This window comes from Mobula hypostoma, chromosome 14, assembly GCF_963921235.1.
Source record: "Mobula hypostoma chromosome 14, sMobHyp1.1, whole genome shotgun sequence".
NCBI classification, from domain to species: Eukaryota; Metazoa; Chordata; class Chondrichthyes; order Myliobatiformes; family Myliobatidae; genus Mobula; species Mobula hypostoma.
In genome coordinates this window covers 20,608,916-20,627,020 of record NC_086110.1, presented here as the reverse complement: position 1 = coordinate 20,627,020, position 18,105 = coordinate 20,608,916, and the positions used below count along the sequence as shown (strand labels likewise).

Genomic DNA, 18,105 nt, shown 5'->3' with positions numbered 1-18,105 from the left:
TCTGGTGCTGCCCGGGTTCTCTGGAACTGGAGTTGCCAGTGGGTTCTGAGGTCTGAGGTCTGGTGCTGCCCGGGTTCACTGGAACTGGAGTTGGCAGTGTGGTCTAAGATCTGGTGCTGCCTGGGTTCACTGGAACTGGAGTTGGCAGTGGGGTCTGGGGTCTGAGGTCTAGTGCTGCCCGGGTTGTCTGGAACTGGAGTTGGCAGTGGGGTCTGAGGTCTGCGGTTGCCTGGGTTCGTTGGAACTGGAGTTGGTAGTGGGGTATGAGGTCAGAGGTCTGGTGCTGCCCGGGTTCACTGGATTTGGAGTTGGCAGCGGCGTCTGAGGTCTGAGGTCTGGTGCTGCCCGGGTTCATTGGAACTGGAGTTGGCAGTGTGGTCTGAGATCTGGTGTTGCCCGGGTTCACTGGAACTGGAGTTGGCAGTGGGGTCTGAGATCTGGTGTTGCCCGTGTTCGTTGGAACTGGAGTTGGCAGTGGGGTCTGAGATCTGGTGCTACCCAGGTTCACTGGAACTTGAGTTGGCAGTGGGGTTTGAGATCTTGTGCTGCCCGGGTTCACTGGAACTGGAGTTGGCAGTGGGGTCTGGGGTCTGAGGTCTGGGGCTGCCCAGGTTCACTGGAACTGGAGTTGGCAGTGGGGTCTGAGATCTGGTGCTGCCTGGGTTCACTGGAACTGGAGTTGGCAGTGGGGTCTGAGGTCTGGTGCTGCCCGGGTTCTCTGGAATTGGAGTTGACAGTGGGTTCTGAGGTCTGAGGTCTGGTGCTGCCCGGGTTCACTGGAACTGGAGTTGGCAGTGTTGTCTGAGATCTGGTGTTGCCCGGATTCATTGGAACTGGAGTTGACAGTGGGGTCTGAGATCTGGTGCTGCCTGGGTTCACTGGAACTGGAGTTGGCAGTGGGGTCTGGGGTCTGAGGTCTGAGGTCTGGTGCTGCCCGGGTTCTCTGGAACTGGAGTTGGCAGTGGGGTCTGAGGTCTGCTGTTGCCTGGGTTCATTGGAACTGGAGTTGGTAGTGGGGTCTGAGGTCTGAGGTCTGGTGCTGCCTGGGTTCACTGCAACTGGAGTTGGCAGTGGAGTTTGAGGTCTGGTACTGCCCGGGTTCATTGGAACTGGAGTTGGCAGTGGGTCTGAGGTCTGAGGTCTGGTGCTGCCCGGGTTCACTGGAACTGGAGTTGGCAATGGAGTCTGACGTCTGGTGCTGCCCGGGCTCACTGGAACTGGAGATAGCAGTGGAGCCTGAGGTCTGATGCTGCCCGGGTTCACTGGAACTAGAGTTGGCAGTGGGGTCTGAGGTCTGAGGTCTGGTGCTTCCCGTGTTCACTGGAACTGGTGTTAGCAGTGGGGTGTGAGGTCTGGTGCTGCCCGAGTTCATTGGAACTGGAGTTGGCAGTGGGGTCTGAGGTCTAGTGCTGCCCGGGTTCACTGGAACTGGAGTTGGCAGTGGGGTTCGCGGTCTGGTGCTGCCCAGGTTCGCTGGAACTGGAGATAGCAGTGGAGCCTGAGGTCTGATGCTGCCCGGGTTCACTGGAACTAGAGTTGGCAGTGGGGTCTGAGGTCTGAGGTCTGGTGCTTCCCGTGTTCACTGGAACTGGTGTTAGCAGTGGGGTGTGAGGTCTGGTGCTGCCCGAGTTCATTGGAACTGGAGTTGGCAGTGGGGTCTGAGGTCTAGTGCTGCCCGGGTTCACTGGAACTGGAGTTGGCAGTGGGGTTCGCGGTCTGGTGCTGCCCAGGTTCGCTGGAACTGGAGATAGCAGTGGAGCCTGAGGTCTGATGCTGCCCGGGTTCACTGGAACTAGAGTTGGCAGTGGGGTCTGAGGTCTGGTGCTGCCCGAGTTCATTGGAACTGGAGTTGGCAGTGGGGTCTGAGATCTAGTGCTGCCCAAGTTCACTGGAACTGGTGTTAGCAGTGGAGCCTGAGGCCTGGTGCTGCCCAGGTTCACTGGAACTGGAGTTGGCAGTGTGGTCTGAGATCTGGTGTTGCCCGGGTTCGTTGCAACTGGAGTTGGCAGTGGGGTCTGAGATCTAGTGCTGCCTGGGTTCACTGAAACTGGAGTTGGCAGTGGGGTTTGAGATCTGGTGCTGCCCGGGTTCTCTGGAACTGGAGTTGGCAGTGGGATCTGAGGTCTGCTGCTGCCCGGGTTCACTGGAACTGGAGTTGGCAGTGGAGTTTGAGGTCTGGTGCTGCCCGAGTTCATTGGAACTGGAGTTGGCAGTGGGGTCTGAGATCTAGTGCTGCCCAAGTTCACTGGAACTGGAGTTAGCAGTGGAGCCTGAGGCCTGGTGCTGCCCAGGTTCACTGGAACTGGAGTTGGCAGTGTGGTCTGAGATCTGGTGTTGCCCGGGTTCGTTGCAACTGAAGTTGGCAGTGGGGTCTGAGATCTAGTGCTGCCTGGGTTCACTGAAACTGGAGTTGGCAGTGGGGTTTGAGATCTGGTGCTGCCCGGGTTCTCTGGAACTGGAGTTGGCAGTGGGATCTGAGGTCTGCTGCTGCCCGGGTTCACTGGAACTGGAGTTGGCAGTGGAGTTTGAGGTCTGGTGCTGCCCGAGTTCATTGGAACTGGAGTTGGCAGTGGGGTCTGAGATCTAGTGCTGCCCAAGTTCACTGGAACTGGAGTTAGCAGTGGAGCCTGAGGCCTGGTGCTGCCCAGGTTCACTGGAACTGGAGTTGGCAGTGGGGTCTGAGATCTAGTGCTGCCTGGGTTCACTGAAACTGGAGTTGGCAGTGGGGTTTGAGATCTGGTGCTGCCCGGGTTCTCTGGAACTGGAGTTGGCAGTGGGATCTGAGGTCTGGTGCTGCCCGGGTTCACTGGAACTAGAGTTGGCAGTGTGGTCTGAGATCTGGTGTTGCCCGGGTTTACTGGAACTGGAGTTGGCAGTGGGTTCTGAGATCTGGTGTTACCCGGGTTCGTTGGAACTGGAGTTGGCAGTGGAGTCTGAGATCTGGTGCTGCCCAGGTTCACTGGAACTGGAGATAGCAGTGGAGCCTGAGGTCTGATGCTGCCCGGGTTCACTGGAACTAGAGTTGGCAGTGGGGTCTGAGGTCTGAGGTCTGGTGCTTCCCGTGTTCACTGGAACTGGTGTTAGCAGTGGGGTGTGAGGTCTGGTGCTGCCCGAGTTCATTGGAACTGGAGTTGGCAGTGGGGTCTGAGGTCTCGTGCTGCCCGGGTTCACTGGAACTGGAGTTGGCAGTGGGGTTCGCGGTCTGGTGCTGCCCAGGTTCACTGGAACTGGAGATAGCAGTGGAGCCAGAGGTCTGATGCTGCCCGGGTTCACTGGAACTATAGTTGGCAGTGGGGTCTGAGGCCTGAGGTCTGAGGTCTGGTGCTTCCCGTGGTCACTGGAACTGGTGTTAGCAGTGGGGTGTGAGGTCTGGTGCTGCCCGAGTTTATTGGAACTGGAGTTGGCAGTGGGGTCTGAGGTCTGGTGCTGTCCGCGTTCACTGGAACTGGAGTTGACAGTGCGGTCTGAAGTCTGGTTCTGCCCGGGTTCACTGGAACTGGAGTTGGCAGTGGGGTCTGAGATCTAGTGCTGCCCAAGTTCACTGGAACTGGAGTTAGCAGTGGAGCCTGAGGCCTGGTGCTGCCCGGGTTCGTTGCAACTGGAGTTGGCAGTGGGGTCTGAGATCTAGTGCTGCCTGGGTTCACTGAAACTGGAGTTGGCAGTAGGGTTTGAGATCTGATGCTGCCCGGGTTCTCTGGAACTGGAGTTGGCAGTGGGGTCTGAGGTCTGAGATTTGGTGCTTCCTGGGTTCACTGGAACTGGAGTTGGCAGTGGGGCCTGAGGTCTGGTGCTGCCCGGTTTCTCTGGAACTGGAGTTGGCAGTGGGGTCAGAGGTCTGCTGTTGCCTGGGTTCGTTGGAACTGGAGTTGGTAGTGGGGTCTGAGGTCTGAGGACTGGTGCTGCCTGGGTTCACTGCAACTGGAGTTGGCAGTGGGGTCTGAGGTCTGGTGCTGCCCGGGTTCACTGGAACTGGAGCTGGAAGTGGGGTCTGAGGTCTGGTGCTGCCTGGGTTCACTGGAACTGGAGCTGGAAGTGGGGTCTGAGGTCTGGTGCTGCCCGGGTTCACTGGAACTGGAGTTGACAGTGGGGTCTGAGGTCTGAGGTCTGGTGCTGCCCGGGTTCTCTGGAACTGGAGTTGCCAGTGGGTTCTGAGGTCTGAGGTCTGGTGCTGCCCGGGTTCACTGGAACTGGAGTTGGCAGTGTGGTCTAAGATCTGGTGCTGCCTGGGTTCACTGGAACTGGAGTTGGCAGTGGGGTCTGGGGTCTGAGGTCTGGTGCTGCCCGGGTTGTCTGGAACTGGAGTTGGCAGTGGGGTCTGAGGTCTGCGGTTGCCTGGGTTCGTTGGAACTGGAGTTGGTAGTGGGGTATGAGGTCAGAGGTCTGGTGCTGCCCGGGTTCACTGGATTTGGAGTTGGCAGCGGCGTCTGAGGTCTGAGGTCTGGTGCTGCCCGGGTTCATTGGAACTGGAGTTGGCAGTGTGGTCTGAGATCTGGTGTTGCCCGGGTTCACTGGAACTGGAGTTGGCAGTGGGGTCTGAGATCTGGTGTTGCCCGTGTTCGTTGGAACTGGAGTTGGCAGTGGGGTCTGAGATCTGGTGCTACCCAGGTTCACTGGAACTTGAGTTGGCAGTGGGGTTTGAGATCTTGTGCTGCCCGGGTTCACTGGAACTGGAGTTGGCAGTGGGGTCTGGGGTCTGAGGTCTGGGGCTGCCCAGGTTCACTGGAACTGGAGTTGGCAGTGGGGTCTGAGATCTGGTGCTGCCTGGGTTCACTGGAACTGGAGTTGGCAGTGGGGTCTGAGGTCTGGTGCTGCCCGGGTTCTCTGGAATTGGAGTTGACAGTGGGTTCTGAGGTCTGAGGTCTGGTGCTGCCCGGGTTCACTGGAACTGGAGTTGGCAGTGTTGTCTGAGATCTGGTGTTGCCCGGATTCATTGGAACTGGAGTTGACAGTGGGGTCTGAGATCTGGTGCTGCCTGGGTTCACTGGAACTGGAGTTGGCAGTGGGGTCTGGGGTCTGAGGTCTGAGGTCTGGTGCTGCCCGGGTTCTCTGGAACTGGAGTTGGCAGTGGGGTCTGAGGTCTGCTGTTGCCTGGGTTCATTGGAACTGGAGTTGGTAGTGGGGTCTGAGGTCTGAGGTCTGGTGCTGCCTGGGTTCACTGCAACTGGAGTTGGCAGTGGAGTTTGAGGTCTGGTACTGCCCGGGTTCATTGGAACTGGAGTTGGCAGTGGGTCTGAGGTCTGAGGTCTGGTGCTGCCCGGGTTCACTGGAACTGGAGTTGGCAATGGAGTCTGACGTCTGGTGCTGCCCGGGCTCACTGGAACTGGAGATAGCAGTGGAGCCTGAGGTCTGATGCTGCCCGGGTTCACTGGAACTAGAGTTGGCAGTGGGGTCTGAGGTCTGAGGTCTGGTGCTTCCCGTGTTCACTGGAACTGGTGTTAGCAGTGGGGTATGAGGTCTGGTGCTGCCCGAGTTCATTGGAACTGGAGTTGGCAGTGGGGTCTGAGGTCTAGTGCTGCCCGGGTTCACTGGAACTGGAGTTGGCAGTGGGGTTCGCGGTCTGGTGCTGCCCAGGTTCGCTGGAACTGGAGATAGCAGTGGAGCCTGAGGTCTGATGCTGCCCGGGTTCACTGGAACTAGAGTTGGCAGTGGGGTCTGAGGTCTGGTGCTGCCCAAGTTCACTGGAACTGGAGTTAGCAGTGGAGCCTGAGGCCTGGTGCTGCCCAGGTTCACTGGAACTGGAGTTGGCAGTGTGGTCTGAGATCTGGTGTTGCCCGGGTTCGTTGCAACTGGAGTTGGCAGTGGGGTCTGAGATCTAGTGCTGCCTGGGTTCACTGAAACGGGAGTTGGCAGTGGGGTTTGAGATCTGGTGCTGCCCGGGTTCTCTGGAACTGGAGTTGGCAGTGGGATCTGAGGTCTGCTGCTGCCCGGGTTCACTGGAACTGGAGTTGGCAGTGGAGTTTGAGGTCTGGTGCTGCCCGAGTTCATTGGAACTGGAGTTGGCAGTGGGGTCTGAGATCTAGTGCTGCCCAAGTTCACTGGAACTGGAGTTAGCAGTGGAGCCTGAGGCCTGGTGCTGCCCAGGTTCACTGGAACTGGAGTTGGCAGTGTGGTCTGAGATCTGGTGTTGCCCGGGTTCGTTGCAACTGAAGTTGGCAGTGGGGTCTGAGATCTAGTGCTGCCTGGGTTCACTGAAACTGGAGTTGGCAGTGGGGTTTGAGATCTGGTGCTGCCCGGGTTCTCTGGAACTGGAGTTGGCAGTGGGATCTGAGGTCTGCTGCTGCCCGGGTTCACTGGAACTGGAGTTGGCAGTGGAGTTTGAGGTCTGGTGCTGCCCGAGTTCATTGGAACTGGAGTTGGCAGTGGGGTCTGAGATCTAGTGCTGCCCAAGTTCACTGGAACTGGAGTTAGCAGTGGAGCCTGAGGCCTGGTGCTGCCCAGGTTCACTGGAACTGGAGTTGGCAGTGGGGTCTGAGATCTAGTGCTGCCTGGGTTCACTGAAACTGGAGTTGGCAGTGGGGTTTGAGATCTGGTGCTGCCCGGGTTCTCTGGAACTGGAGTTGGCAGTGGGATCTGAGGTCTGGTGCTGCCCGGGTTCACTGGAACTAGAGTTGGCAGTGTGGTCTGAGATCTGGTGTTGCCCGGGTTCGTTGGAACTGGAGTTGACAGTGGGGTCTGGGGTCTGAGGTCTGAGGTCTGGTGCTGCCTGGGTTCACTGCACCTGGAGTTGGCAGTGGAGTTTGAGGTCTGGTGCTGCCCGGGTTCATTGGAACTGGAGTTGGCAGTGGGGTCTGAGGTCTCATGCTGCCCGGGTTCACTGGAACTGGAGTTGGAAGTGGAGTCTGAGGTCTGAGGTCTGGTGCCGCCCAGGTTCACTGGAACTGGAGTTGGCAGTGGGGTCTGAAGTCTGGTGCTGCCCGGGTTCACTGGAACTGGAGTTGGCAGTGGGGTCTGTGGTCTGGTGCTGCCCGGGTTCACTGAAACTGGAGTTGGCAGTGGCGTCTGAGGTCTGAGGTCTGGTGCTGCCCGGGTTCATTGGAACTGGAGTTGGCAGTGTGGTCTGAGATCTGGTGTTGCCCGGGTTTACTGGAACTGGAGTTGGCAGTGGTGTCTGAGATCTGGTGTTACCCGGGTTCGTTGGAACTGGAGTTGGCAGTGGAGTCTGAGATCTGGTGCTGCCCAGGTTCACTGGAACTGGAGATAGCAGTGGAGCCTGAGGTCTGATGCTGCCCGGGTTCACTGGAACTAGAGTTGGCAGTGGGGTCTGAGGTCTGAGGTCTGGTGCTTCCCGTGTTCACTGGAACTGGTGTTAGCAGTGGGGTGTGAGGTCTGGTGCTGCCCGAGTTCATTGGAACTGGAGTTGGCAGTGGGGTCTGAGGTCTCGTGCTGCCCGGGTTCACTGGAACTGGAGTTGGCAGTGGGGTTCGCGGTCTGGTGCTGCCCAGGTTCACTGGAACTGGAGATAGCAGTGGAGCCTGAGGTCTGATGCTGCCCGGGTTCACTGGAACTAGAGTTGGCAGTGGGGTCTGAGGTCTGAGGTCTGGTGCTTCCCGTGGTCACTGGAACTGGTGTTAGTAGTGGGGTGTGAGGTCTGGTGCTGCCCGAGTTTATTGGAACTGGAGTTGGCAGTGGGGTCTGAGGTCTGGTGCTGTCCGCGTTCACTGGAACTGGAGTTGACAGTGCGGTCTGAAGTCTGGTTCTGCCCGGGTTCACTGGAACTGGAGTTGGCAGTGGGGTCTGAGATCTAGTGCTGCCCAAGTTCACTGGAACTGGAGTTAGCAGTGGAGCCTGAGGCCTGGTGCTGCCCGGGTTCGTTGCAACTGGAGTTGGCAGTGGGGTCTGAGATCTAGTGCTGCCTGGGTTCACTGAAACTGGAGTTGGCAGTAGGGTTTGAGATCTGATGCTGCCCGGGTTCTCTGGAACTGGAGTTGGCAGTGGGGTCTGAGGTCTGAGATTTGGTGCTTCCTGGGTTCACTGGAACTGGAGTTGGCAGTGGGGCCTGAGGTCTGGTGCTGCCCGGTTTCTCTGGAACTGGAGTTGGCAGTGGGGTCAGAGGTCTGCTGTTGCCTGGGTTCGTTGGAACTGGAGTTGGTAGTGGGGTCTGAGGTCTGAGGACTGGTGCTGCCTGGGTTCTCTGCAACTGGAGTTGGCAGTGGAGTCTGAGGTCTGGTGCTGCCCGGGTTCACTGAAACTGTAGTTGGCAGTGGGGTCTGAGGGCTGAGGTCTGGTGCTGCCCGTGTTCACTGGAACTGGAGCTGGCAGTGTAGTCTGAGGTCTGAGGTCTGGTGCTGCCTGGGTTCACTGGAACTGGAGTTGGCAGTGGAGTCTGAGGTCTGAGGTCTGGTGCTGCCCGTGTTCACTGGAACTGGAGTTGGCAGTGGAGTTTGAGGTCTGGTGCTGCCCGAGTTCATTGGAACTGGAGTTGGCAGTGGGGTCTGAGATCTAGTGCTGCCCAAGTTCACTGGAACTGGAGTTAGCAGTGGAGCCTGAGGCCTGGTGCTGCCCAGGTTCACTGGAACTGGAGTTGGCAGTGTGGTCTGAGATCTGGTGTTGCCCGGGTTCGTTGCAACTGGAGTTGGCAGTGGGGTCTGAGATCTAGTGCTGCCTGGGTTCACTGAAACTGGAGTTGGCAGTGGGGTTTGAGATCTGGTGCTGCCCGGGTTCTCTGGAACTGGAGTTGGCAGTGGGATCTGAGGTCTGCTGCTGCCCGTGTTCACTGGAACTGGAGTTGGCAGTGGAGTTTGAGGTCTGGTGCTGCCCGAGTTCATTGGAACTGGAGTTGGCAGTGGGGTCTGAGATCTAGTGCTGCCCAAGTTCACTGGAACTGGAGTTAGCAGTGGAGCCTGAGGCCTGGTGCTGCCCAGGTTCACTGGAACTGGAGTTGGCAGTGGGGTCTGAGATCTAGTGCTGCCTGGGTTCACTGAAACTGGAGTTGGCAGTGGGGTTTGAGATCTGGTGCTGCCCGGGTTCTCTGGAACTGGAGTTGGCAGTGGGATCTGAGGTCTGGTGCTGCCCGGGTTCACTGGAACTAGAGTTGGCAGTGTGGTCTGAGATCTGGTGTTGCCCGGGTTCGTTGGAACTGGAGTTGACAGTGGGGTCTGGGGTCTGAGGTCTGAGGTCTGGTGCTGTCCGGGTTCTCTGGAACTGGAGTTGGCAGTGGGGTCAGAGGTCTGCTGTTGCCTGGGTTCGTTGGAACTGGAGTTGGTAGTGGGGTCTGGGGTCTGAGGTCTGGGGCTGCCCAGGTTCACTGGAACTGGAGTTGGCAGTGGGGTCTGAGATCTGGTGCTGCCTGGGTTCACTGGAACTGGAGTTGGCAGTGGGGTCTGAGGTCTGGTGCTGCCCGGGTTCTCTGGAATTGGAGTTGACAGTGGGTTCTGAGGTCTGAGGTCTGGTGCTGCCCGGGTTCACTGGAACTGGAGTTGGAAGTGTTGTCTGAGATCTGGTGTTGCCCGGATTCATTGGAACTGGAGTTGACAGTGGGGTCTGAGATCTGGTGCTGCCTGGGTTCACTGGAACTGGAGTTGGCAGTGGGGTCTGGGGTCTGAGGTCTGAGGTCTGGTGCTGCCCGGGTTCTCTGGAACTGGAGTTGGCAGTGGGGTCTGAGGTCTGCTGTTGCCTGGGTTCATTGGAACTGGAGTTGGTAGTGGGGTCTGAGGTCTGAGGTCTGGTGCTGCCTGGGTTCACTGCAACTGGAGTTGGCAGTGGAGTTTGAGGTCTGGTACTGCCCGGGTTCATTGGAACTGGAGTTGGCAGTGGGTCTGAGGTCTGAGGTCTGGTGCTGCCCGGGTTCACTGGAACTGGAGTTGGCAATGGAGTCTGACGTCTGGTGCTGCCCGGGCTCGCTGGAACTGGAGTTGGCAGTGGGGTCTGAGGTCTAGTGCTGCCCGGGTTCACTGGAACTGGAGTTGGCAGTGGGGTTCGCGGTCTGGTGCTGCCCAGGTTCACTGGAACTGGAGATAGCAGTGGAGCCTGAGGTCTGATGCTGCCCGGGTTCACTGGAACTAGAGTTGGCAGTGGGGTCTGAGGTCTGAGGTCTGGTGCTTCCCGTGTTCACTGGAACTGGTGTTAGCAGTGGGGTGTGAGGTCTGGTGCTGCCCGAGTTCATTGGAACTGGAGTTGGCAGTGGGGTCTGAGGTCTAGTGCTGCCCGGGTTCACTGGAACTGGAGTTGGCAGTGGGGTTCGCGGTCTGGTGCTGCCCAGGTTCGCTGGAACTGGAGATAGCAGTGGAGCCTGAGGTCTGATGCTGCCCGGGTTCACTGGAACTAGAGTTGGCAGTGGGGTCTGAGGTCTGGTGCTGCCCGAGTTCATTGGAACTGGAGTTGGCAGTGGGGTCTGAGATCTAGTGCTGCCCAAGTTCACTGGAACTGGAGTTAGCAGTGGAGCCTGAGGCCTGGTGCTGCCCAGGTTCACTGGAACTGGAGTTGGCAGTGTGGTCTGAGATCTGGTGTTGCCCGGGTTCGTTGCAACTGGAGTTGGCAGTGGGGTCTGAGATCTAGTGCTGCCTGGGTTCACTGAAACTGGAGTTGGCAGTGGGGTTTGAGATCTGGTGCTGCCCGGGTTTTCTGGAACTGGAGTTGGCAGTGGGATCTGAGGTCTGCTGCTGCCCGGGTTCACTGGAACTGGAGTTGGCAGTGGAGTTTGAGGTCTGGTGTTGCCCGAGTTCATTGGAACTGGAGTTGGCAGTGGGGTCTGAGATCTAGTGCTGCCCAAGTTCACTGGAACTGGAGTTAGCAGTGGAGCCTGAGGCCTGGTGCTGCCCAGGTTCACTGGAACTGGAGTTGGCAGTGGGGTCTGAGATCTAGTGCTGCCTGGGTTCACTGAAACTGGAGTTGGCAGTGGGGTTTGAGATCTGGTGCTGCCCGGGTTCTCTGGAACTGGAGTTGGCAGTGGGATCTGAGGTCTGGTGCTGCCCGGGTTCACTGGAACTAGAGTTGGCAGTGTGGTCTGAGATCTGGTGTTGCCCGGGTTCGTTGGAACTGGAGTTGACAGTGGGGTCTGGGGTCTGAGGTCTGAGGTCTGGTGCTGTCCGGGTTCTCTGGAACTGGAGTTGGCAGTGGGGTCAGAGGTCTGCTGTTGCCTGGGTTCGTTGGAACTGGAGTTGGTAGTGGGGTCTGAGGTCTGAGGTCTGGTGCTGCCTGGGTTCACTGCAACTGGAGTTGGCAGTGGAGTTTGAGGTCTGGTGCTGCCCGGGTTCATTGGAACTGGAGTTGGCAGTGGGGTCTGAGGTCTGAGGTCTGGTGCTGCCCGGGTTCACTGGAACTGGAGTTGGCAGTGGGGTCTGAGGTCTCATGCTGCCCGGGTTCACTGGAACTGGAGTTGGCAGTGGGGTCTGAGGTCTCATGCTGCCCGGGTTCACTGGAACTGGAGTTGGAAGTGGAGTCTGAGGTCTGAGGTCTGGTGCCGCCCAGGTTCACTGGAACTGGAGTTGGCAGTGGGGTCTGAAGTCTGGTGCTGCCCGGGTTCACTGGAACTGGAATTGGCAGTGGGGTCTGTGGTCTGGTGCTGCCCGGGTTCACTGAAACTGGAGTTGGCAGTGGCGTCTGAGGTCTGAGGTCTGGTGCTGCCCGGGTTCATTGGAACTGGAGTTGGCAGTGTGGTCTGAGATCTGGTGTTGCCCGGGTTCACTGGAACTGGAGTTGGCAGTGGGGTCTGAGATCTGGTGTTACCCGGGTTCGTTGGAACTGGAGTTGGCAGTGGAGTCTGAGATCTGGTGCTGCCCAGGTTCACTGGAACTGGAGATAGCAGTGGAGCCTGAGGTCTGATGCTGCCCGGGTTCACTGGAACTAGAGTTGGCAGTGGGGTCTGAGGTCTGAGGTCTGGTGCTTCCCGTGTTCACTGGAACTGGTGTTAGCAGTGGGGTGTGAGGTCTGGTGCTGCCCGAGTTCATTGGAACTGGAGTTGGCAGTGGGGTCTGAGGTCTAGTGCTGCCCGGGTTCACTGGAACTGGAGTTGGCAGTGGGGTTCGCGGTCTGGTGCTGCCCAGGTTCACTGGAACTGGAGATAGCAGTGGAGCCTGAGGTCTGATGCTGCCCGGGTTCACTGGAACTAGAGTTGGCAGTGGGGTCTGAGGTCTGAGGTCTGGTGCTGCCCGGGTTCTCTGGAACTGGAGTTGGCAGTGGGGTGTGAGGTCTGCTGTTGCCTGGGTTCGTTGGAACTGGAGTTGGTAGTGGGGTCTGAGGTCTGAGGTCTGGTGCTGCCTGGGTTCACTGCAACTGGAGTTGGCAGTGGGGTCTGAAGTCTGGTGCTGCCCGGGTTCACTGGAACTGGAGTTGGCAGTGGGGTCTGTGGTCTGGTGCTGCCCGGGTTCACTGAAACTGGAGTTGGCAGTGGCGTCTGAGGTCTGAGGTCTGGTGCTGCCCGGGTTCATTGGAACTGGAGTTGGCAGTGTGGTCTGAGATCTGGTGTTGCCCGGGTTTACTGGAAGTGGAGTTGGCAGTGGGGTCTGAGATCTGGTGTTACCCGGGTTCGTTGGAACTGGAGTTGGCAGTGGAGTCTGAGATCTGGTGCTGCCCAGGTTCACTGGAACTGGAGTTGGCAGTGGGGTTTGAGATCTCGTGCTGCCCGGGTTCACTGGAACTGGAGTTGGCAGTGGGGTCTGGGGTCTGAGGTCTGGTGCTGCCCGGGATCTCTGGAACTGGAGTTGGCAGTGGGGTCTGGGGTCTGAGGTCTGGTGCTGCCAGGGTTCACTGGAACTGGAGTTGGCAGTGGGGTCTGGGGTCTGAGGTCTGAGGTCTGGTGCTGCCCGGGTTCTCTGGAACTGGAGTTGACAGTGGATTCTGAGGTCTGAGGTCTGAGGTCTGGTGCTGCCCGGTTTCACTGGAACTGGAGTTGGCAGTGTGGTCTGAGATCTGGTGCTGCCTGGGTTCACTGGAACTGGAGTTGGCAGTGGGGTCTGGGGTCTGAGGTCTGAGGTCTGGTGCTGCCCGGGTTCTCTGGAACTGGAGTTGGCAGTGGGGTCTGAGGTCTGCTGTTGCCTGGGTTCGTTGGAACTGGAGTTGGTAGTGGGGTCTGAGGTCTGAGGTCTGGTGCTGCCTGGGTTCACTGCCACTGGAGTTGGCAGTGGAGTTTGAGGTCTGGTGCTGCCCGGGTTCACTGGAACTGGAGTTGGCAGTGGAGTCTGAGGTCTGGTGCTGCCCGGGCTCACTGGAACTGGAGTTGGCAGTGGGGTCTGAGGTCTAGTGCTGCCCGGGTTCACTGGAACTGGAGTTGGCAGTGGGGTTCGCGGTCTGGTGCTGCCCAGGTTCACTGGAACTGGAGTTAGCAGTGGAGCCTGAGGTGTGATGCTGCCCGGGTTCACTGGAACTAGAGTTGGCAGTGGGGTCTGAGGTCTGGTGCTGCCCGAGTTCATTGGAACTGGAGTTGGCAGTGGGGTCTGAGGTCTGGTGCTGTCCGAGTTCATTGGAACTGGAGTTGGCAGTGGGGTCTGAGGTCTGGTGCTGTCCGGGTTCACTGGAACTGGAGTTGACAGCGCGGTCTGAGGTCTGGTTCTGCCCGGGTTCACTGGAACTGGAGTTGGCATTGGGGTTTGAGATCTAGTGCTGCCCGAGTTCACTGGAACTGGAGTTAGCAGTGGAGTCTGAGGCCTGGTGCTGCCCAGGTTCACTGGAACTGGAGTTGGCAGTGTGGTCTGAGATTTGGTGTTGCCCGGGTTCGTTGCAACTGGAGTTGGCAGTGGGGTCTGAGATCTAGTGCTGCCTGGGTTCACTGGAACTGGAGTTGGCAGTGGGGTTTGAGATCTGGTGCTGCCCGGGTTCTCTGGAACTGGAGTTGGCAGTGGCGTCTGAGGCCTGAGGGTTGGTGCTTCCTGGGTTCACTGGAACTGGAGTTGGCAGTGGGGTTTGAGATCTGGTGCTGCCCGGGTTCTCTGGAACTGGAGTTGGCAGTGGGGTCTGAGGTCTGAGGGTTGGTGCTTCCTGGGTTCACTGGAACTGGAGTTGGCAGTGGAGTCTGAGGTCTGGTGCTGCCCGGGTTCACTGGAACTGGAGTTGGCAGTGGGGTCTGAGGTCTGAGGTCTGGCGCTGCCCGGGTTCACTGGAACTGGAGTTGGCAGTGTGGTCTGAGATCTGGTGTTGCCCGGGTTCGTTGCAACTGGAGTTGGCAATGGGGTCTCAGATCTAGTGCTGCCTGGGTTCATTGGAACTGGAGTTGGCAGTGGGGTTTGAGATCTGGTGCTGCCCGGGTTCTCTGGAACTGGAGTTGGCAGTGGGGTCTGAGGTCTGAGGTTTGGTGCTTCCTGGGTTCACTGGAACTGGAGTTGGCAGTGGGGTCTGAGGTCTGGTGCTGCCCAAGTTCACTGGAACTGGAGTTGGCAGTGGAGTTTGAGGTCTGGTGCTGCCCGGGTTCACTGGAACTAGAGTTGGCAGTGTGGTCTGAGATCTGGTATTGCCCGGGTTCGTTGAAACTGGAGTTGACAGTTGGGTCTGGGGTCTGAGGTCTGGTGCTGCGCGGGTTCTCTGGAACTGGAGTTGGCAGTGGGGTCTGAGGTCTGCTGTTGCCTGGGTTCGTTGGAACTGGTGTTGGTAGTGGGGTCTGAGGTCTGAGGTCTGGTGATGCCTGGGTTCACTGCAACTGGAGTTGGCAGTGGAGTTTGAGGTCTGGTGCTGCCCGGGTTCATTGGAACTGGAGTTGGCAGTGGGGTCTGAGGTCTGAGGTCTGGTGCTGCCCGAGTTCACTGGAACTGGAGTTGGCAGTGGGGTCTGAGGTCTGAGGTCTGGTGCTGCCTGGATTCACTGGAACTGGAGTTGGCAGTGTGGTCTGAGATCTGGTGTTGCCCGGATTCGTTGGAACTGGAGTTGACAGTGGGGTCTGAGATCTGGTGCTGCCTGGGTTCACTGGAACTGGAGTTGGCAGTGGGGTCTGGGGTCTGAGGTCTGAGGTCTGGTGCTGCCCGGGTTCTCTGGAACTGGAGTTGGCAGTGGGGTCTGAGGTCTGCTGTTGCCTGGGTTCGTTGGAACTGGAGTTGGTAGTGGGGTCCGAGGTCTGAGGTCTGGTGCTGCCTGGGTTCACTGCAACTGGAGTTGGCAGTGGGTCTGAGGTCTGGTGCTGCCCGGGTTCACTGGAACTGGAGTTGGCAATGGAGTCTGAGGTCTGGTGCTGCCCGGGCTCACTGGAACTGGAGTTGGCAGTGGGGTCTGAGGTCTAGTGCTGCCCGGGTTCACTGGAACTGGAGTTGGCAGTGGGGTTCGCGGTCTGGTGCTGCCCAGGTTCACTGGAACTGGAGATAGCAGTGGAGCCTGAGGTCTGATGCTGCCCGGGTTCACTGGAACTAGAGTTGGCATTGGGGTCTGAGGTCTGAGGTCTTGTGCTGCCCGGCTTCTCTGGAACTGGAGTTGGCAGTGGGGTCTGAGGTCTGCTGTTGCCTGGGTTCGTTGGAACTGGAGTTGGTAGTGGGGTCTGAGGTCTGAGGTCTGGTGCTGCCTGGGTTCACTGCAACTGGAGTTGGCAGTGGAGTTTGAGGTCTGGTGCTGCCCGGGTTCATTGGAACTGGAGTTGGCAGTGGGGTTCGCGGTCTGGTGCTGCCCAGGTTCACTGGAACTGGAGTTAGCATTGGAGCCTGAGGTCTAATGCTGCCCGGGTTCACTGGAACTAGAGTTGGCAGTGGGGTCTGAGGTCTGAGGTCTGGTGCTGTCCGTGTTCACTGGAACTGGTGTTAGCAGTGGGGTGTGAGGTCTGGTGCTGCCCGAGTTCACTGGAACTGGAGTTGGCAGTGGGGTCTGAGGTCTTGTGCTGTCCGGGTTCACTGGAACTGGAGTTGACAGTGCGGTCTGAGTTTTGGTTCTGCCCGGGTTCACTGGAACTGGAGTTGGCAGTGGGGTCTGAGATCTAGTGCTGCCCGAGTTCACTGGAACTGGTGTTAGCAGTGGGGTGTGAGGTCTGGTGCTGCCCGAGTTCATTGGAACTGGAGTTGGCAGTGGGGTCTGAGGTCCGGTGCTGTCCGGGTTCACTGGAACTGGAGTTGACAGTGCGGTCTGAGTTTTGGTTCTGCCCGGGTTCACTGGAACTGGAGTTGGCAGTGGGGTCTGAGATCTAGTGCTGCCCGAGTTCACTGGAACTGGAGTTGGCAGTGGGGTTTGAGATCTGGTGCTGCCCGGGTTCTCTGGAACTGGAGTTGGCAGTGGGGTCTGAGGTCTGGTGCTGCCTGGGTTCACTGGAACTGGAGTTGGCAGTGGAGTTTGAGGTCTGGTGCTGTCCGGCTTCACTGGAACTAGAGTTGGCAGTGTGATCTGAGATCTGGTGTTGCCTGGGTTCACTGGAACTGGAGTTGGCAGTGGGGTCTGGAGTCTGAGGTCTGAGGTCTGGTGCTGCCCGGGTTCTCTGGAACTGGAGTTAGCAGTGGTGTCTGAGGTCTGCTGTTGCCTGGGTTCGTTGGAACTGGAATTGGTAGTGGGGTCTGAGGTCTGAGGTCTGGTGCTGCCCGGGTTCACTGGAACTGGAGTTGGCAGTGGAGTCTGAGGTCTGGTGCTGCCCGGGCTCACTGGAACTGGAGTTGGCAATGGGGTCTGAGGTCTGAGGTCTGGTGCTGCCCGGGTTCACTGGAACTGGAGTTGGCAGTGGAGTCTGAGGTCTGAGGTCTGAGGTCTGGTGCTGCCCGGGTTCACTGGAACTGGAGTTGGCAGTGGAGTCTGAGGTCTGAGGTCTGGTGCTGCCCGTGTTCACTGGAACTGGTGTTAGCAGTGGGGTGTGAGGTCTGGTGCTGCCCTAGTTCATTGGAACTGGAGTTGGCAGTGGGGTCTGAGGTCTTGTGCTGCCCGGGTTCGTTGGAACTGGAGTTGGCATTGGGGTCTGAGATCTGGTGCTACTCGGGTTCACTGGAACTGGAGGTGGCAGTGGGGTCTGGGGTCTGAGGTCCGAGGTCTGGTGCTGCCAGGGTTCTCTGGAACTGGAGTTGGCAGTGGGGTGTGAGGTGTGGTGTTGCCCGAGTTCACTGGAACTGGAGTTGGCAGTGGGGTCTGAGGTCTGGTGCTGCCCGGGTTCTCTGGAACTGGAAGCGACAGTGGGGTCTGAGGTCTGAGGTCTGAGGTCTGGTGCTGCCCGGGTTCACTGGAACTGGAGTTGGTGATGATTGTATCCCTGGAATGAAGGTGTCCAGGGCTATTGGAACCGGGGTCGGAGACAACTGGATCTGTGGTCTGGAGTACTGAGATCTGATACTTTGTGAAAGCGAGAAAGGCAAAGAACTGGCAGTTGGAGGCATGGATATGGTGGAAGATGAAATGTTGGATGTGTCCATGGTAGGTGAAGGAGAAAGAGGCCTGCAGCTTTGGCAGAGACTGAGACTGGACCTGCAGGTACCTCTGCAGAGTGGAGAGGGTTTACGTGACAAATAGACCTGTTTCAGATTTTATCTTTTTGTACATTAAACTTTAAATATGTTTGCCAATCTCATCCCCTTAAAACTGTATCATTTAGGGCATACTCTAAATTTTTATTTAACATGGTCCTTATATGGCCATTAACAAGCTCTTATTATCTTCAATTACAGCAACGCTCGTATAAAAAAAAGTCTCCCCATTGATACTGTGGGACATTTAGTTAAAACACCACTGACCACCTTTCATCAGCTGGTGCCTTTTCCATCAACTCTTGAAGTTCATCCATAATGAGCAGAAACAAACTGATCTACTATTTTATCGAATTCACGTCTTCATCAGTGGTTAGTGATTTTCACTCTCCCGTCTTTGGAAACATTTTCATATTTAAAGTAATTTCAGGAATATAATGGTGAGTGATCTTATTATCAATTTTGTCAAAATAAACTTGGACAGTAATCGGTGCAATACTGGAGGAAGGGGTGCTATGTGAGGGAGATTTGATCTACCCGCTCAAAAGTACCGACAAAAGATACTTTGAAAATATCTTTAAGCCCAGTGCTGATCTCACCGCTGTACAAGAAACTTGCCATGTAAACTCTTCTGAACTCTCCTCCCCCACCCCTACCATCACCTTAAAGCTATCCCTCTTAGCATTTAACATTTCCACCCCGAAACAAAGACTGTTGAAGGGTCTTGGCCTGAAATGTTGACTGTTTAATTCCTTCTCCAGCTGCCACCTGACCTATTGAGTTCCTCCAGAACTTTGTGTGTTGTTCAGGATTTCCAGCAACCGTA

The 18,105-nt window shown here is 57.6% G+C and overlaps 1 protein-coding gene across 9 annotated transcripts in view; it reads right to left on the bottom strand.

Annotated features, from left to right (window-relative positions):
* The window catches only part of LOC134356133 (palmitoyltransferase ZDHHC1-like), a 92,790-nt gene that overhangs the window by 6,405 nt on the left and 68,280 nt on the right, over positions 1–18,105 (bottom strand). The gene's annotated exons all lie outside the window — the stretch shown is intronic.